Raw genomic sequence first — 17,668 nt, 5'->3', positions numbered from 1 at the left:
TCAGACATGTCCCTGCCCCCTTTAAAATGCCTCCTGTTTTTCCCACTCCCCCTTTCCCCAACAGTGGCAATAAATTTAGCAAGAAAGGGCTTATCTTCTATCCCAAGGGAAATTCTAAGTACCATTTCCACTCTAAGTTGTATTTAAATTAGCATTCTTTTCCACAGGCCAGGAAGGGCTGGCAGTTCATTTGCAGGCAAATACCCTTGCTGTTTTTTTTTTTTTTTTCTTTAAATCTTCACAAAGTCACTCAGCAGGCGCATACTAAACGCTTGTTCCTTGGAGAAAGGTTAAGCGGTTTCCCCAAGACCACACTGATCAAACAAGTGGGGGGAGGAGGGGCTGAAAGTGACTGGTATACCTCGCCACACTACCATAATTACCCAAACCGTCTCATTCCGGGCTTTCAAGGGGACACGAAAGGAACGCCCGGGAGGTGAGCACCAAGAGATCGGGAGAGGTGGCTTTCCCGGCATGCTCTGCAGCACACCGAGGGGCGCCAGCCGTATCCCGGCGTGCATCGGGGAGCGCCCAAGGGCGATGGTTCCCGGCTCTCGGAGAGGTGCGCGAAGTTAAGCCGGTAGGTGCGAGCTTCCTTAGCTTTGAGCCTCTGGTTTCTCGTTTCCTCTTTATGGGTTTAACCCCATAACGGCAGAAAAAGAGGCCCTCTAACCACCCTCCCTTTCCGCGTGCGAACGACTCCTTGCCGCTTCGAGCTCGGTGCCAGGTGATTAGCGGGTAGGGGCGGGCCTGCGACCAGCACGTGACCCGAGCTGGAAGCCAATGACTAGCCGGGTGGTCCAGCAGCGCGAGGATTCCGGGACCCGCGAGCGGAGCGGCGCGTGGGCTGGTTGCGGTCGGCCCTGGCAGGTACGCGCAGGCGCCTTGCTTGCCACGCGCTCAGCCCGTCTCCACGCGCCTGGTGGCGTGTTCTTGGCGCGAGGTGTTAAGAGTCTGGGTGTTTTTGTGAGTTGGGGGGAAGGAGAAGGTTGGGGGGAGCTCAGGCGTCACGTGGACGTCACAGCCAATCTGAGGCCGAGGCGCACCCACAGCTTTCCCCGGCGCCCCGGGGTGCGACGTGTTCAATGAGGTTCGACTGGGCCCTGACGGTCTGAGCGCTCTTTCGAAGCGCGTGTTTCGCCTGTAAAATCTGGCCGCGGCTTTTCGTGGCGTCCTGTTCCGCGGTGAGCACAGACGACAAGTTCTCGGCAAAATGGCTGCTGGAAAGAGTCGCCGAGCAGGGGGAGCGCTGGGGCCGCGTGAAGGTCACATGACGAGGTTGGCAGCGCGTGCTGCTGGCGCGGGGAAGGGGGAGGGTTGGGGGCGTGGCGGGTCACGTGCCTTCGATTGCGCCGGCCTGTGGTTTTCCAGCGTCTTTGCTGCGGTCGGATGGCCTGCTTTTACTCCTCCCATCTCGAAGCGTGGCAAGCGTCGGTGAGAAGCTGTGTAGTGTATTGGGATGAGCAGAGATCTGGGAATTCGGAGGCCTGGGGTCCAGGCCTTTGGCTGGTTTTGTAATTAGCAAGTCATGTTGCCACTCTGGGCCTCCATTTTCTCATTTATAGTTTAGCTCCGTAGAGGAGATCACCTTTTAAGATCCCTCATACGGCCTCTGACTACCTAACCTCAATTTCATGCAGTTAAAAAAAATTAAATTCTTAACATTTGTAATGAGACAAATCCCCGCCCCCCCCCAAAAAAAATCCACAGCCACGCCCCGCAGTAACTCAGTCATTACAGTGATGTGGGAAACCTGGTGGAGGTAATTTGTTGTACTATTCTGGGCATGTCTGTCCATCTTTATGAATCCCATTTATCCTTTATAGCTGCTCACGAGCTCATTTCAAAAATACTGTCTTTTAGACATCTGATCCCTGTGTATTTTCTGGGAGGAAATCAAAAGGTAACTACTATTGTCATAACTGTGGAGATGAGGAAATAGTATTTAAAAGGGAAGTACTGATGCCCCATAATGCTGACTAGAAGGACCTAGAAGTTTCTTTTCCACTTGGTGGGCCCATCTTTGTAAAATTTTAGAGACCTGGTACCCACCAACCTTTGGTATTTTTCTTCGTCTCTGCTTTCAGCTCCAGCTCTTCATTTCACCAAAGAAGGGTCAAGGCATTGGTGAAGAAAAACAAGCTTAAATTGTATGTTTTCCATATCACTGCTTATGTTTTATGATGTCTTTGATTTATCTTAAAATGAGCCTTCGAATTTTGTGGGAACACATCTGGAAAATATTGAGCGGTCGTTATAACTCTCACTTTTGAATAATTATAATATCATCTTTCTGGCATGGTGTTCTAAGTATTTTATACTGTGTTTAATTCATTTAGTTCTCATAACAAACCTACAAGGTAAGTACTCCATTTTACCACTGAGGAAAATAGCAACAGAGAGATAGGGCTGGCGGTTTTACGTAATTCCAACCAGATTTCCTTTTGAATAGTTGACAAAATGATTCTAAAATTTATTTGAATAAGTAAACCTAGAAAGTAAGAAAATTTTTGGAAGAGAAGTATGAGGAAAGGACTTGTGCTAGAGAATATACAAATCTATGATAATCAAAATACAATAGCAACCTTGGAATAGACAGAGTACTAAAACCGAATAGTCTAGAAATACATAAGGCTAGTTAATGTTATACAGGTGATATTTCTTCTTTTTTTTTTTTTCTACTTTCTGAGACAGAGTCTCATTCTGTTGCCCAGGCTTTAGTGCAGTGGCACGATCTCGGCTCACTGCAACCTCCATCTCCTGGTTTTAAGCAATTCTCCTGCCTCAGCCTCAAAAGTAGATGGTATTACAGGAGTGGGCCACCATGCCTGGCTAATTTTTGTATTTTTAGTAGAGACGAGGTTTCACTATGTTGGCCAGGCTGGTCTTGAACTCCTGACCTCAAGAGATCCTCCCACCTCAGCCTCCCAGAGTGCCAGGATTACAGTTGTGAGCCACTGTAGCCCAGCCATAAAGGTGGCGTTTCATATCAGTAGGGAAGGGGTTCCAAAATTACGTTGGAACAATCAACTGTTTGCAGAAAAAATAAAATGGGATTTGTACCCTAAAATTTAAATAAAATCCAGGTGAATTACTTTTTTGAGATGGAGTTTCTCACTTCTCCTCCAGGCTGCAGCGCAGTGGTCCTCATTGCAACCTCTGCTTCCTGGGTTCAAGCAATTCTCCTGCCTCAGACTCCCGAGTAGCTGGGATTATAGGTAACCGCCACTATGCCTGGCTAGTTTTAGTATTTTTAGTAGAGATGGAGTTTTACCATGTTGGCTAGGCTGATCTGGAACTCCTGATCACACGTGATCCTCCTGCCTTGGCCTCCCAAAGTGTTAGGATTACAGGCATGAGCCCACTGAGCCCAGCTGGATTACACATATATTTTTTGAGAGTCTTGCTCTGTGGCCCAGGCTAGAATACAGTGGTGTGATCTCGGCTCACTGCAACTGTACTTCCTGGGTTCAAGCAATTCTCCTTCCTCATTCAAGCAATTCTCCTTCCTCAGCCTCCACGTAGTTGGGAATACAGGCACGGGCCACCATACTCAGCTAATTTTTGTATTTTTAGTAGAGACGGGGTTTCCCCATGTTGGCCAGGCTGGTCTCGAACTCCTGACCTCAGGTGATCCATCCATCTCAGCCTCCCAAAGTGCTGGGATTACAGGTGTGAGCCACCGTGCCCCGCCCAATTAAATATTAAAATATAAAATGTGAAATCAGAAAATTACTGCTTTAAAAAACTGGGTAAACAGTTTTCCAGTCTTGAAATAGGATAAGGCCAGGTACATGGCTCATCTGTATATTCCCAGGACTTTGGGAGTCCCAGTTGGGAGGATTGCTCAAACCCAGGAATTCAAGACCAGTCTGGGTAACATAGTGAGACCCCATCTCTACAAAAAACTTTAAAAATTTAGCTTGGTGTGGTGGCATATCCCTGTTGTTGCAGCTACTCAGGAGGCTGAGATGGGAGGATCACCTGATCCCAGGAGGTTGAGGCTGCAGTGAGCTGTGACGTGTCGCTGCACTCCAGACTGGGCCACAGAGTGAGACCCAGGCTCAAAAAAAAAAGTAGGTTGGGCTGTTCTACTAAGCATGACTGTCAAGGCAAATCCATGTAGACAAAGTTTGATGTGGTTATTACATAAAACAGCTGTCTAGTTGGCAGAAACACCATAAAGTTAAAAAAATTTATTAATATTCGTTTATATTTAGTGAGTATTTACTATGTGCCACCCAGCTTTTTTAGGTTTAGGAGATCCAGTAATGAGCAAAGCCTTGCAAATTATGGGGGGAAAAAAATTGAACAAGGCTGATTCAGGAGGGTTCCTTGAGGCCAGGTGTTTGAGAATAGCCCAGGTAATGTAGTGGGGCTCCATCTCTAAAAACAGTAAAAATAAATTAACAGGGAGTGATGGTCCTATGCCTTCAGTCCCAGCTACTCAGGAGGCTGAGGAGGGAGGATTCCATGAGCCCAGGAATTTGAGGCTGCAGTGAGATATGATAGTGCCACTGTACTCCAACTGAGGTGACAGACCCTGGCTCTAAAATTAAAAAAAAAATAGACCAGGTGCAGTGGCTCATGCCTGTAATCTCAGCACTTTGGGAGGCTAAGGCGGGTAGATGATGAGGTCAAGAGATCGAGACCATCCTGGCCAACATGGTGAAACCCTGTCTCTACTAAAAATAGAAAAATTAGCCAGGCGTAGTGGCGTGTGCCTGTAATCCCAGCTACTTGGGAGGCTGAGTCAGGAGAATCATTTGAACCTGGGAGGTGGGGGCTGCAGTGAGCGGAGATTGTGCCACTGCACTACAGCTTGGCGACAGAGCAAAATTCTGTCTCAAAAAAAAAAAGCCAGGCACTGTGGCTCATGCCTGTAATCCCAGCACTTTGGGAGGCTGAGGTGGGCAGATCACCTGAACAAGGAGAAACCCCTTCTCTACTAAAACTACAAAAGTAGTCAGGTGTGGTGGCACATACATGTAATCCTAGCTTCTCAGGAGGCTAAGACAGAAGAATCACTTAAACCCAGAAGGCAGAGGTTGCAGTGAGCCAAGATTGTGTCATTGCACTCCAGCCTGGGCAACAAGAGCAAAACTGGCCGGGCGTGGTGGCTCACGCCTGTAATCCTAGCACTTTGGGAGGCCGAGGTGGGTGGATCACCTGAGGTCAGGAGTTCAAAACCAGCTTGGCCATCATGGTGAAACCCCATCTTTAAAGAAACATAAATTAAGAAAGAAAAAAAAAAGCAAAAGCCTATCTCATTAAAAAATAAAAATCATAATATGAGATTGGATAAATATGGTGCCTTTAGGCCTCCTGTGGTGGCACACACCTGTAATCCAGCACTTTGGGAGGCCAAGGCGGGTGGATCACTTGAGATCAGGAGTTTGAGACCAGCCTGGTCAACAGGGCAAATCCCTGTCTCTACCAAAAATACAAAAATCTGCTGGGTGTGGTGGCACCTGCCTGTAGTCCCAGCTACCCAGGAGGCTGAGGTGGAAGATTCACTTGAACCCAAAAGGTCAAGGCTACACTAAGCCATGTTTGTGCCACTGCACTCCAGCCTGGAGTGAGATTCTGTCACACACACACACACACACACACAGAAATAAGAAATAAATAGCTGGGCTCAGTGGCTCACAACTGTAGTCCCAGCAGTTTGGGAGGCCAGAGTGGGCAGATTACCAGGTCAGGAGTTCGAGACCAGCCTGGCCAACATAGTGAAACCCTGTCTCTACTGAAAATACAAAAAATCAGATGGGTGTGGTGGTACACGCCTGTAGTCCCAGCTATTCGGGAGGCCGAGGTGGAAGAATCGCTTTAACCTGGGAGGTGGAGGTTGCAGTGGACCGAGACCATGCCATTGCACCCCAGCCTGGGCAACAGAGTGAGCTTCCATTTCAAAAAAAAATTTAGTTTAGTTTTTGAGATGTAGTCTCATTCTGTCAACCAGCTGGAGAGCAATGGCACTATTTCTGCTTATTGCAGTCTCTGCCTCCTGGGTTCAAGTGATCTTCCTACCTCTGCCTCTTGAGTAGCTGGAATTACAGGTGATTCTTGAGCCTCAGCCATCCAAGTAGCTGGGAATACAGGAGTGTGCCACCACGCTGGGCTAATTTTTTTGTATTTTTTGTAGAGACGGGGTTTCATCATGTTTCTTAGATTGGTTTCCTGAGCTCAAGGGATCTGCTCACCTTGACCTCCCAAAGTACTGGGATTAGAGGCATGAGCCACCATACCTGGACTATTAAGGAACCAATAATGATACATTATTATTATTATTTTGAGATGGAGTTTCACTCTTTCACCCAGGCTGGAGTGCATTGGGATGATGTTGGCTCACTCCAACCTCCACCTTCCAGATCCAAGCGATTCTCTTGCCTCAGCCTTGTGAGTAGCTGGGATTACAGGCACATGCCACCATTTCTGACTGATTTTTGTGTTTTTAGTAGAGATGGGGTTTCACCATGTTGGCCAGGCTGATCTCGAACTCCTGACCTCGTGAACCGCCCACCTCATTCTTCCAAAGTGCTGAGATTACAGGCATGAGCCACTGTGCCTGGCCCCATGATACATTATTATTATTATTATTATCTTTTTTAAAGACAAGGTTTCACCATGTTGGTCAGGCTGGTCTTGAACTCCCGACCTCAGGTGATCCGCCCGCCTTGGCCTCCAAAGTGCTTGGATTACAGGCGTGAGCCACCACGCCTGGCCCGTGATACATTATTATTAACAAAAGTCCATAGTTTATTCAGATTTCCTTTTTATCCTACGTCTCTTTTTAGTTCTAGTATTCCATCCAAGATAACACAGTACTTTTTTTAGTCATGTCTTCTTAGAATCCTCTTGGCTATGATAGTTTCTCATGCTTTCCTTGTTTTTGATGACCTTGACACTTTTGAGGAATACTGGTCAGGTTTTTTGTAGCATGTTACTCAATTGGGATTTGATGCTTATTTCATCATTAGACTGGCATTAGAGTACTTAGTATCAACATGATTGTCAATATTGATGTGACCTTGATCACTTCGCTGTCAGTTTGGTTTTTAAATATTTGCTTTTCTATAGCTAATATTAAAAATTTTTTTTTACTTGCAATATAAAAGTAAATGTTTGTTGATACTCTGCACATGTCTATCAGTAGCATTTATAATAAGTAATACATTGACAAGCCTAATAATACAGAAAGAGGATGGATGTTACAGTCAAGGAAAAATAATGGTGAAGTTGCCTGAAGTGCTAATTGTAGAAAGGAATTAAAGGCCTTAGTACTGTATAGCTTATTTTAACAGTCTTTAAGCTGTTTTAGGACTCTGCTCTAAGAGGAACATTCTGATAATCAAGAATTAGATCTAAATTCAAAGGCAGAAAAGGAATTATTCAATTATTCATAATGGGATGAAAATACAAATAGGATAGTTTAGATCAATTTGGTAAAATCTTCCGGCCTGGTGCGGTGGCTCATGCCTGTAATCCTAGCACTTTGGGAGGCCCAGGCAGGCAGATCACCTGAGGTCTGGAGTTCAAGACCAACCTGCCCAACATGGCAAAACTCCATCTCTACTAAAAATACAACTAGCAGGTTGTGGTGGGAGGTGCTTATAATTCCAGCTACTTGGGTGGCTGAGGCAGGAGAATCACTTGAATCTGGGAGGTGAAGGTTGCAGTGAGCTAAGATTGCACCGTTGCACTCCATCTGGTGCGACAAGAGCGAAACTTCATCTCAAAAAAAAAAAAAATTCCAGTTCAACAACAAATAATTAATGAGCCCAACTTTGTGCCAGGTATTCTGCCAGGTGCTAAGGATTGAGCAGTGAACAGAACGAAGTCCATGTCCTCATGGAAGTTATATTTTGGTAGACAGTGAGCTAATAAAAAAGATGATTTCAGGGTCGAGCATGGTGGCTCATGCCTGTAATCCCAGCACTTTGGGAGGCCAGTTGAATTCAGGGCATGTTTTCAGGGTAGAACCAACAGGATTTGCTGATGAGTTGTGGAAGGTGAGTGAAAGAAAGGAATCAAAGATGATTCCAAGGCTTTTAGCTAGAGTGACTGGTGCCATTTACAGAGATGGGAAACAGGAAGGAGCTAGTTTGAATGAAGTGTTTAGTTACATGTTTGCAGCTTGACATGACTACTGTACTAGATATCCAGGAATAGCCATTGAGTAGGCAGTTGGCTATTGGATTCTAAAGCCTAGAGTCAAGGTTAGGGTTGTGGATATACTTTTTCGATGTCATTGATAACAACATTCTTGGCATTTAAACACAAAGAACTGCCAGTCTAGGCAACATAGTGAGACCTTGTCTCTACAAAGAAAAAAAATTAGCTGGGTGTGGTGGTATGCCCATGGTCCCAGCTACTTGGGAAGCTGATGTGGGAAGATTACTTTAGCCTGGGTGGTCCAGGCTACAGTGAGTCATGATAATGCCATTGCACCCCAGTCTGGGTGTCAGATAGAGACCCTATCTCAAAAAAAACAAAACAAACTACAAACAGAAACATGTAACTGGTTAGGTCGGTTAGGTAGTATAGCAGAGGGCCAATAACTGAGCCCTGAGACTACTGACATCATGGAGGGGAATAGATTATAATATACTTAAATTTCTTTTGTATTGGTATCAGGACCAAACTGACTGAGCAACATGTAAATAGTATAACATTGAGTAGCTGGGTGCCATGGCCCATGCCTGCAATCCCAGCTCTTTGGGAGGCCAAGGCGGGTGGATCACGAGGTCAGGAGTTTAAGACCAGCCTGACCAACACTGTGAAACACCGTCTCTACTAAAAATACAAAAAATTAGCCAGGCATGGTGGTGCATGCCTGTAATCCCAGCTGCTCGGGAGGCTGAGGCAGGAGAATCGCTTGAACTCATGAGGCGGAGGTTGTGGTGAGCCAAGATCGCGCCATCGCACTCCAGCTTGGGGAACAAGAGCAAACCTCCATCTCCAAAAACAAACCAAAAAACAAAAACCCCATCTCTACTAAAAATACAAAAATTGCTGAAGGAATTAACAGACAGTTCAGAGTAAACAAACAAACAAAAAAATACAAAAATTAGCCGGGTGGCGTGGTGGGGTATGCCTGTAATCCCAGCTACTCTGGAGGCAGAGGCTGGAGAATCGCTTGAACCCGAGAGGGGAAGGTTGCAGTTAGCCGAGATCATGCCCTGCACTCCAGCCTGGGCAACAGAGCAGACTCTGTCTCAAAAAAAAGGAAAAACAAAACAAAAAACCCCTCCAAAAACCACTGAATAATGCCTTTATGATTATAATGATACTAGGCTCTTCCTGTTACTTGAATCCTCACGTTTTTATCACTTTTCTGCCTGAAGACTTTTACTTTTCTCTCCATTGTTTGAGGATATAACCCCAGATTTCTTAGCTTAGCATACCAGAGCCTTCATTGGCTGGCTAGACTCTACAGCATCTTGCTATTTTTTTTTTTTTTTAAAAAAACACAGAGCTTTATTGTTCTCAACACCAGCGGCAGCGGTCTCTGTAGGACAGGGGAGTGAGTTCTGTTGACTGACAGGGATAGGTGGCTCCTCCTTGCCGACGATGAGCGGGTTCTGCAGGACCACAATGACTGAGTCCCCACGCAGGAACATCTTGGAGATATAGCGGTCTTTGTTGACTGGCTTAGACTTCTTCTTGCCCTTGCCGCTCTTGGGTACCTCAGTCCACATCTCCTTCACGTTCTCCAGCACCATGTTGCAGTGCCTATCGAAGGCCTTCACGCGGCCCAGGAGTTTCTTATTGTTGCGGCAGTTGATAAGCACTTGGGTGTTGTTTTTGACGGACTGAGTGAGCACAGAGAGTGGACCCGTGTTAAATTCCTCCTCCTCTCGCTTCTGCAGCTCCTCTGGGGTCATCTCACTCTTGGGCTTGTTAAGGAGGCTCATGTTGGTCACTAAGCTCTCGGTTCATTCCGGTCATCTTGCTATTTTTTATATTTTCTCCTCTATCACTCCTACCATGCCCAATGTACGTGGCTCCTTTATAGCCCCCTGTTGGCCTGGAATACTCGGTCTCCTTCTGCTCATCCTCAAACTCCTACTCAGTCTTCAATATCCACCTTAAATTTGCAATGTAATTTTCCCCTATTTCGACTGATAAAATTGGCCCCTTCACTGCATGGTACTTCCTCAGTGCTGTTGGTTATACTTCAGTTTATAACAAAATAGAAAATCAGTTGGTATTTTGGCTTTTAAAGAAATTCATTTGTTTCTCCGGTGCTTGGCATGTGGTAGATGCTTAATAATGCATTGAGAAAGTTTAAAAGTTTTGCTTTGGCCAATGAGTAAATAATTAAAAACTAGATCTTATAATACACAATCATATGGATCATTAGCTGAAATTTTTAGGATCTTTTTATTATGTCAGTTGTTGGTTTTAATGATACTCATCGTGGCATAATTTAGCCAGTAAAGTTTAGTGAAATGATGTCAGGAGTCTTAGTTCAGAGACATATTAGGAATGTTTTAATATCTGGGGCTGAATAATGCTTATTCTTTGGAGGCACGCTATTATAATAGATTTTTTTCTTCACTTGGCCACTTTTCCACCCACCTTCTCAGTAGTTGGGAATTCTATTTTAACATTACACGTGTACTTTGAGCTCTTTGCTGGAGAAGGAACCTAATGTAGTTAAATCGAGTAGAATCAGCAGTACTCACCCCAGGAATGTCCTTTAAATTGTTGGACAGAAGGAGGCTTACTGGTGTGAATTGTAGGTGTGAAGATTTTTCAGCCTGTCAGTCCAAAGTAGGGTTGATTATTTTATCATTCAATCATAAGCATGTATTGAGCAACTGCCATATATGGGTATTGTATGAGGTACAGTTTGGGAACACACACAAAAGAAATAAAAGGCATGGTTCTCTGCACATGAGGCCTTGACAATTTAGTTGAGGAACTGAAACATAAGATTAGGAAGGAATTTAATCTTAAGCGATATATCAATATGTGCAGAGTACTGAAGTATAAATCAGAAACTGCATTTCTGAAGCCCATTATTATATTCTCAGGGTTATTTGCAGTCTTATGTCAGTTTTCAGCGTTTTAACCTGACTTGAAGTTCTGCATTTTCTCTTATCCTTTGACATTTCTAGTTTCAATAAGATATTGATTTAGCTCTTTGTTTAATATGATAAAAGCCGTATATAAGAAGAGTCCTCTGCAACCATGTTGCGTCCAAGCATTTTATTCTTTCATGTCTATAAAGAAAGTACATAGGCCCACACCTGTAATCCCAGCAGCTTGGGAGACCCAATGAAGGAGGTTTGCTTGAGGCCAGGAGTTTGAGACCAACCTGGGCAAGATAGTGAGGCTCTGTCTCTACAAAAACATAAAAATGAAAAATAAAGGCTGGGTGTGGTGGCTCATACCTGTAATCCCAGCACTTTGGGAGGCCAAGGCTGGTGGATCATGAGGTCAGGAGTTCAAGACCAGCCTGGCCAACATGGTGAAACCTCGTCTCGACTAAAATTACAAAAATTAGCTGGGCAGTGTTGATGTGTGCCTGTCATCCCAGCTACTCCGGAAGCTGCGGCAGGAGAATCGCTTGAACCTGGGAGGTGGAGGTTGCAGTGAGCCAAGATTGAGCCACTGCACTCTAGCCTAGGTGACAGAGCAAGACTCTGTCTCAAAAAAAAAAAAGAAAAAGAAAAAAGAAAATACATAATTTGAAAAGGTGGAATGTCATTTATCCTTTATAAGTGTGACAGAAGCACACTTTCATTTTTTTTCGCTATGTGTAGGTTGCTCCTTTGCATATTTTCTCTTTTCCACTCAGAGGGGTGGAGGGGAAAAGAAAACCTGGAGAACAAATTTTGTGTATGTATATGAATGTGAGTTAAAAAATATGTGTTTTTGTTAAAGGCAACCAGCTGAACAGAAAAGAAAAGAAGTACGTATTTTCATATTTGAATTATAAAAGTGGCTTGCTTTTGTGAAGGTAAATACATAAACACAAGGAAATAATTTCTTTTTTTTTTTTTTTTTTTTTTTGAGACGGTGTTTCACTCATGTTACCCAGGCTGGAGTGCAATGGCGCGATCTCGGCTCACCGCAACCTCCGCCTCCTGGGTTCAGGCAATTCTCCTGCCTCAGCCTCCTGAGTAGCTGGGATTACAGGCACGCACTACCATGCCCAGCTAATTTTTTTGTAGTTTTAGTAGAGACAGGGTTTTACCATGTTGACCAGGATGGTCTCGATCTCTTGACCTCGTGATCCACCCGCCTCGGCCTCCCAAAGTGCTGGAATTACAGGCTTGAGCCACCGCGCTCGGCCTGAAATTTGAATTTCATGTAATCTTTTTTTTGTTTGTTTGAGACCAGGTCTTGCTCTGTCACCCATGCTAGAGTGCAGTGGTACAATCTTGGCTCACCACAATCTCCGCCTCCTGGGTTCAAGTGATTGTCCTGGCTCAGCCTTGTGAGTAGCTGGGACTATAGGCATGCACCACCACCCGCACCCCCAACCCCTGACTAATTTTTTATTTATTTTTCGTAGACAGGGAGTTTCACTATGTTGGCCAGGTTGGTCTTGAACTCCTGACCTCAGATGATCTGCCTGCCTCTGCCTTCCAAAGTGCTGGAATTATAGGCGTGAGCCACCACATGCACCCTTTCATATAATTTCTACATGTCAAAAATTTTTATAACATTGATTTTTTACATATTTTAATGTTTGAAATTAAATGAATTTTTAAAATTTTTATTATTTTTTCTTTGTTTTGAACCATTAAAATATGTAAAAAATCATTCTTAGCTTGTGTGGCATATGAAAACAAATGGCAGAACATGGCCTTTGGGGCAATAGTTTATGGACTCCTGGTCACTTGCTGGGTGCCTCTGCCCCTACTGATTATCTTCTTCTCTCCCCGCCATGCTTTCTTTTCCTAGCATGGCTGATTTAGTCAAACCTCATCACAATGTTACAGTCTCCAGGTAGTCAGAATTTGTTTTAGATCCTCCTTTTTGGGGATGGAAGTTCTCTGTTCAGAGCTCTTTTATTTGAGACAGGGTCTTGCTCTGTTGCCCATGCTGGAGCGCCACCTTGACCCCTTGACTTCTGAGGCCCAAGCCATCTTCCTGCCTCAGCCTCCCATGTACCTGGGACTGTGTGTCACCCACCACCCCTGGCTAATTTCTTTTTTTTGTGAGACGGACTTTTGCTCTTGTTGCCAGTTTGGAGTGCAATGTGGCGCAAACTCGGCTCACCACAACCTCCATCTCTTGGGTTCAAGCGATTCTTTTGCCTCACCCTCCCAAGTAGCTGGGATTACAGGCATGTGCCACCATGCCTGGCTAATTTTGTATTTTTTAGTAGAGATGGGGTTTCTCCATGTTAGTCAGGCTGATCTTGAACTCCTGACCTCAGTTGATCACCCACCTTGGTCTCCAAAAGTGCCGGGATTACAGATGTGAGCCATTGTGCCCGGCAAGTTTTTAATTAATTAATTAATTATTATTTTTTGAGACGGAACCTTGCTCTGTTGCCCAGGCTGGAGTGCAATGGTGTGATCTTGGCTCACTGTAGCCTCCGCCTCCCAGGTTCAAGCAGTGCTTCCGCCTCAGCCTTCTGAGTAGCTGGGATTACAGGTGTGTGCCACTATGCCTGGCTAATTTTTTTTGTATTTTTAGTAGGGACAGGGTTTCACTGGTTGGTGAGGCTGGTCTCAAACTCCTGACCTCGTGATCTGCCTGGCTTGGGCTCCCAAAGTGCTGGGATTACAGGCGTGAGGCACTGTGCCTGGCTAATTTATTTTTTTAATAAAGATGAGGTCTCACTGTGTTACCCAGGCTGGTCTCGAACTCCTGGGCTCAAGTAATCCTCCCACCTTGGCCTCCCGAAGTGCTGTGGTGGCCTATAATCCCAGCACTTTGGGAGGCTGAGGCAGGTAGATCACCTGAGGTGATCCATGCCTGGAATAATTTTTAAAATTTTTGATAGAGATAGGTCCCACTGTGAGCTGTGATTGTGCCACTGTGCTCCAGCCTGAAAAAGAAGTGAAACGCTGTTTCAAACACACACACACACACACACACACACACACACACACACACACACACAGAAATAAAGAAGAATAAAAAGTTGTGGTCAGTGGTAACATTGTAGGTATCACATATTATTTGCTTATTTATTTTATAGGTTCTTTGTTAGAATGTAAAATTGTAGAGGTCAGGGATTTTGTCAGTTCTGGAACAGTGCCTGGCTTACCATAGTTTTGAGTAAATATTTGTTTATTGTTTCATTAATTGAATATGGAAACATTTCTTTTTTACGGCCTTAATGTTAACATTATAGTAATGCTTATTAACATTAAATTAAGGCCGGGCGCGGTGGCTCACGCCTGTAATCCCAGCACTTTGGGAGGCCAAGGTGGGTGGATCACGAGGTCAAGAGATCGAGACCATCCTGGTCAACATGGTGAAAGCCCGCCTCTACTAAAACTACAAAAAATCAGCTGGGCATGGTGGCGCGTGCCTGTAATCCCAGCTACTCAGGAGGCTGAGGCAGGAGAATTGCCTGAACCCGGGAAGCGGAGGTTGCGGTGAGCCGAGATCGCGCCATTGCACTCCAGCCTGGGTAACAAGAGCGAAACTCTGATTCAAAAAAAAAAAAAAAAACCATTAAATTAAAAGTTAAAAAGAAAATTTCTGCCGGGTGCGGTGGCTCATGCCTTTAATCTCAGCACTTTGGGAGGCTCAGGTGGGTGGATCTTGAGGTCAGGAGATCAAGAACATTCTAGCCAACATGGTGAAACCCCGTCTCTACTAAAAATACAAAAAAATTAGACAGGTGTGTCAGTGCATGCCTCTAGTCCCAGCTACTCTGGAGGCTGAGGCAGGAGAATTGCTTGAACCTGTGGGGCAGAGGTTGCAGTAAGCCGAGATCGTACCACTGCATTCCAGCCTGGTGAGAGAGTGAGACTCTTTCTCAAAAAAAAACAAAACAAAAACAAAATTAGCTGGATATGGTGGTACATTCCTGTAATCCCAGCTACTTGGGAGGCTGAGGCAGGAGAATCCCTTGAACCCCGCAGGCGGAGGTTGCAGTGAGTCAAGATTGCACCACTGTACTCCAGCCTGGGCAACAAGAGCGAAACTATTAAAAAAAAAGAAAATTCCTAATTATGTCAATTTTTTTTTTAGGAAACGGTTTTGCTTTGTCTCCCAGGCTGTGTAGTGCAGTGGTGTGATCTCAGCTTACTGCAACCTCTGCCTCCCAGGTTTAAGCGATCCTCCCACCTCAGCCTCTTGAGTAGCTGGAACTATAAACATGTGCCACCATGCCTGGCTAATTTTTATATTTTTTGTAGAGACAGGATTTCGCCATGTTGGCCAGGCTGGTGTTGAACTCCTGGCCTCAAGTGATCCAGCCGCCTGGGCCTCCCAAAGGCTGAGATTACAGGAGTGAGCTACTGTCCCCAGGTCCGACCTTTTTTAAATGCAGCATAGCTTTTGCATATTCTCAGCACCTTTATTGGCCACCTCTGGTCCTCTTTATGTATTGTATTTAAAACAGGACATACTCTTCTAGCTTTAAGCAATCCAGCCCAGCATATAGAGGAATTACTTCCTTTCAGGATCCAGATACCACACATTTAATGTAGGGTTTCATGTACATGTGTCCCATTGTTGGCTCATATTGAACTTATTTGTAGGGGTAAGAGGAAAAACCAAACTGCTTTTTCCTAATCTCATATACTGCTCAACACTTTTGACCACAGATGTGTGTTGGATTTTTCTTTACACACCAAGCAGTTCTCCAGTAGACACCAATTGAGTATCCTATAATTCAATTGTAACACTCTGTTTTTGTTTTTGTTTTTTAAATAAGTTGGGGTTTCACCATGATGGCCAGGCTGGTTTTGAACTCCTGACCTCAGGTGATCCACCTACCTCGGCCTCCCAAAGTGCTGGGATTACAGGTGTGAGCCACCGCGCCCAGCCTATAAAATGTATTTTTAAAATTTTGTAAAGTATAAAATTTATAATATTCTCCAAATAATTCAATGATGACTATACATTTTCTAGATGCTTTCTTCAGAATTCCTGAAATTGCAGGAGAGTAAGTACTTGTGTAAAAATCAGAAACTGATTTCATGGATCTGTCTTCAGAAAGTATTGAAAACCCATTTTTTCCAGGAAAATGTGCCATTATAATTTTACCCTAATTTTCCAAAACTGTAACTAAATTCTTATTCCCATCAGCCCTTCACTTCTCATGGATGTCACTATGATATCTCATGGATGTCACTGTGATATCTCATGGATGTCATAGACCAAGAGATGTCAGCCTTTCTCTTTCTTCCCCTTGGTGTTTCAGGAAGGCAAACATTTTCTGTAAAGGACCAGATAAGCTTCGTGGATCAGAGGGTCTCTTTCTCAACAACTTGACTGTGCTTTTATATCACAAAAGTGGTCACAGACAGTATGTAAATGAATGGACATGTCTGTCTTTCAATAAAACTATTTACAAATGCAGACATCAGACTTAGAGTGAAGAAATCATTCTACCAAAAAGGCACAGCCACATTGCAGCACTGTTCACAATAACAAAGACATGGAATCAACCTAGGTATCCATCAGCAGTGGACTGGATAAAGAAAATGTGGCATATATACACCATGGAATAATCTGGAGCCATAGAAAAGAATGAAATCATGTTTTTTCTGAAAGTATTTTTGAAAGCAACTTTTTTTTTTTTTTTTAACAAAGACGGGGTTTCTGTATGTTGGCCAGGCCAGGCTGGTCTCGAACTCCTGACCTGACCTCAGGTGATCCACCCACCTCGGCCTTCCAAAGTGCTAGGATTACAAGTGTGAGCCACCAAGCACAGCAAAAGCATCGTATTTTTGAAAGCAACATGGATGCAGCTGGAGGCCATTTTCCTAAGTGAATGAACACACACACAAAACCACCATAGATTCTCACTTCCTTTTTCTTTTACCTTTTGAGATGGAATTTTGCTCTTGTCACCCAGGCTAGAGTGCAATGGAGTGATCTTGGCTCACTGTAGCCTCCGCCTCCTGGTTCAAGCAATTATTTTGCCTTAGCCTCCCAAGTAGCTGGGATTACAGGCGCCTGCCAATGTGCCCAGCTAATTTTTCTATTTTTGGTAGAGACAGGATTTCACCACGTTAGCCAGCTGGTCTCAAATTCCTGACTTCAGGTGATCCGCCTGCCTCGGCCTCCCAAAGTTGTGGGATTACAGGCATGAGCCACTTCGCCTGGCCCACATGTTCCCACTTATAAGTGGGATCTAAACATTGGTGCTCATAGACATAAAGATGGAAACAGTAGACACTGGGCCCTACCAGAGAGGGTAGGGAAGGAGGGGGCAAGCGTTGAAAACTCTTATTATTGGGTATTATGCTTAGTACCTAAGTGACAGGATCATTTGTACCCCAAACCTAAGTATCATACAATATAACCATGTAGCAAACCTGCACATGTACCCTGGAATGTCAAATAAAAGTTGAAATTGTTTAAAAAAAAAAAAAGCCTAGAGTGATGTCTATCGCATAATGCCTAGTATTAATGACTGCTATTATAGACTCACTATCTTCACCAACCGTGAAGATAGAATAATACAATTCTAGGTTGGAAATTTTCTTTGTTTTTTTTTTTTTTTTTTTTTTTT

General features: G+C 44.3%; 1 protein-coding gene and 1 pseudogene across 5 annotated transcripts in view; one reads left to right on the top strand and one right to left on the bottom strand.

The window, feature by feature from the left end:
• Positions 1 to 452: 452 nt before the first annotated feature.
• MGA (MAX dimerization protein MGA) overlaps positions 453 to 17,668 on the top strand; it is a 158,511-nt gene continuing 141,295 nt past the window's right edge. Inside the window, exon 1 of one of the 4 annotated variants that reach the window (XM_032251209.1) lies at positions 453 to 580. The gene's annotated coding sequence lies outside the window, so the exon portion shown is untranslated. Of the gene's footprint in view, positions 581 to 632; positions 871 to 17,668 lie in introns of those variants that run through there. The other 3 variants (XM_032251222.1, XM_032251211.1, XM_032251223.1) reach the window with 3 other exon arrangements.
• On the bottom strand, positions 9,447 to 9,964 carry LOC116532115 (annotated as a pseudogene). Its single transcript, XR_004260721.1, has one exon. The product of XR_004260721.1 is annotated as a small nuclear ribonucleoprotein Sm D2 pseudogene (transcript).

This window comes from Sapajus apella, unplaced genomic scaffold (assembly GCF_009761245.1).
Source record: "Sapajus apella isolate SASKATOON/1434 unplaced genomic scaffold, GSC_monkey_1.0 scaffold74, whole genome shotgun sequence".
In the NCBI taxonomy this organism is placed as follows: Eukaryota; Metazoa; Chordata; class Mammalia; order Primates; family Cebidae; genus Sapajus; species Sapajus apella.
This window is presented reverse-complemented; position numbering and strand designations above follow the sequence as displayed.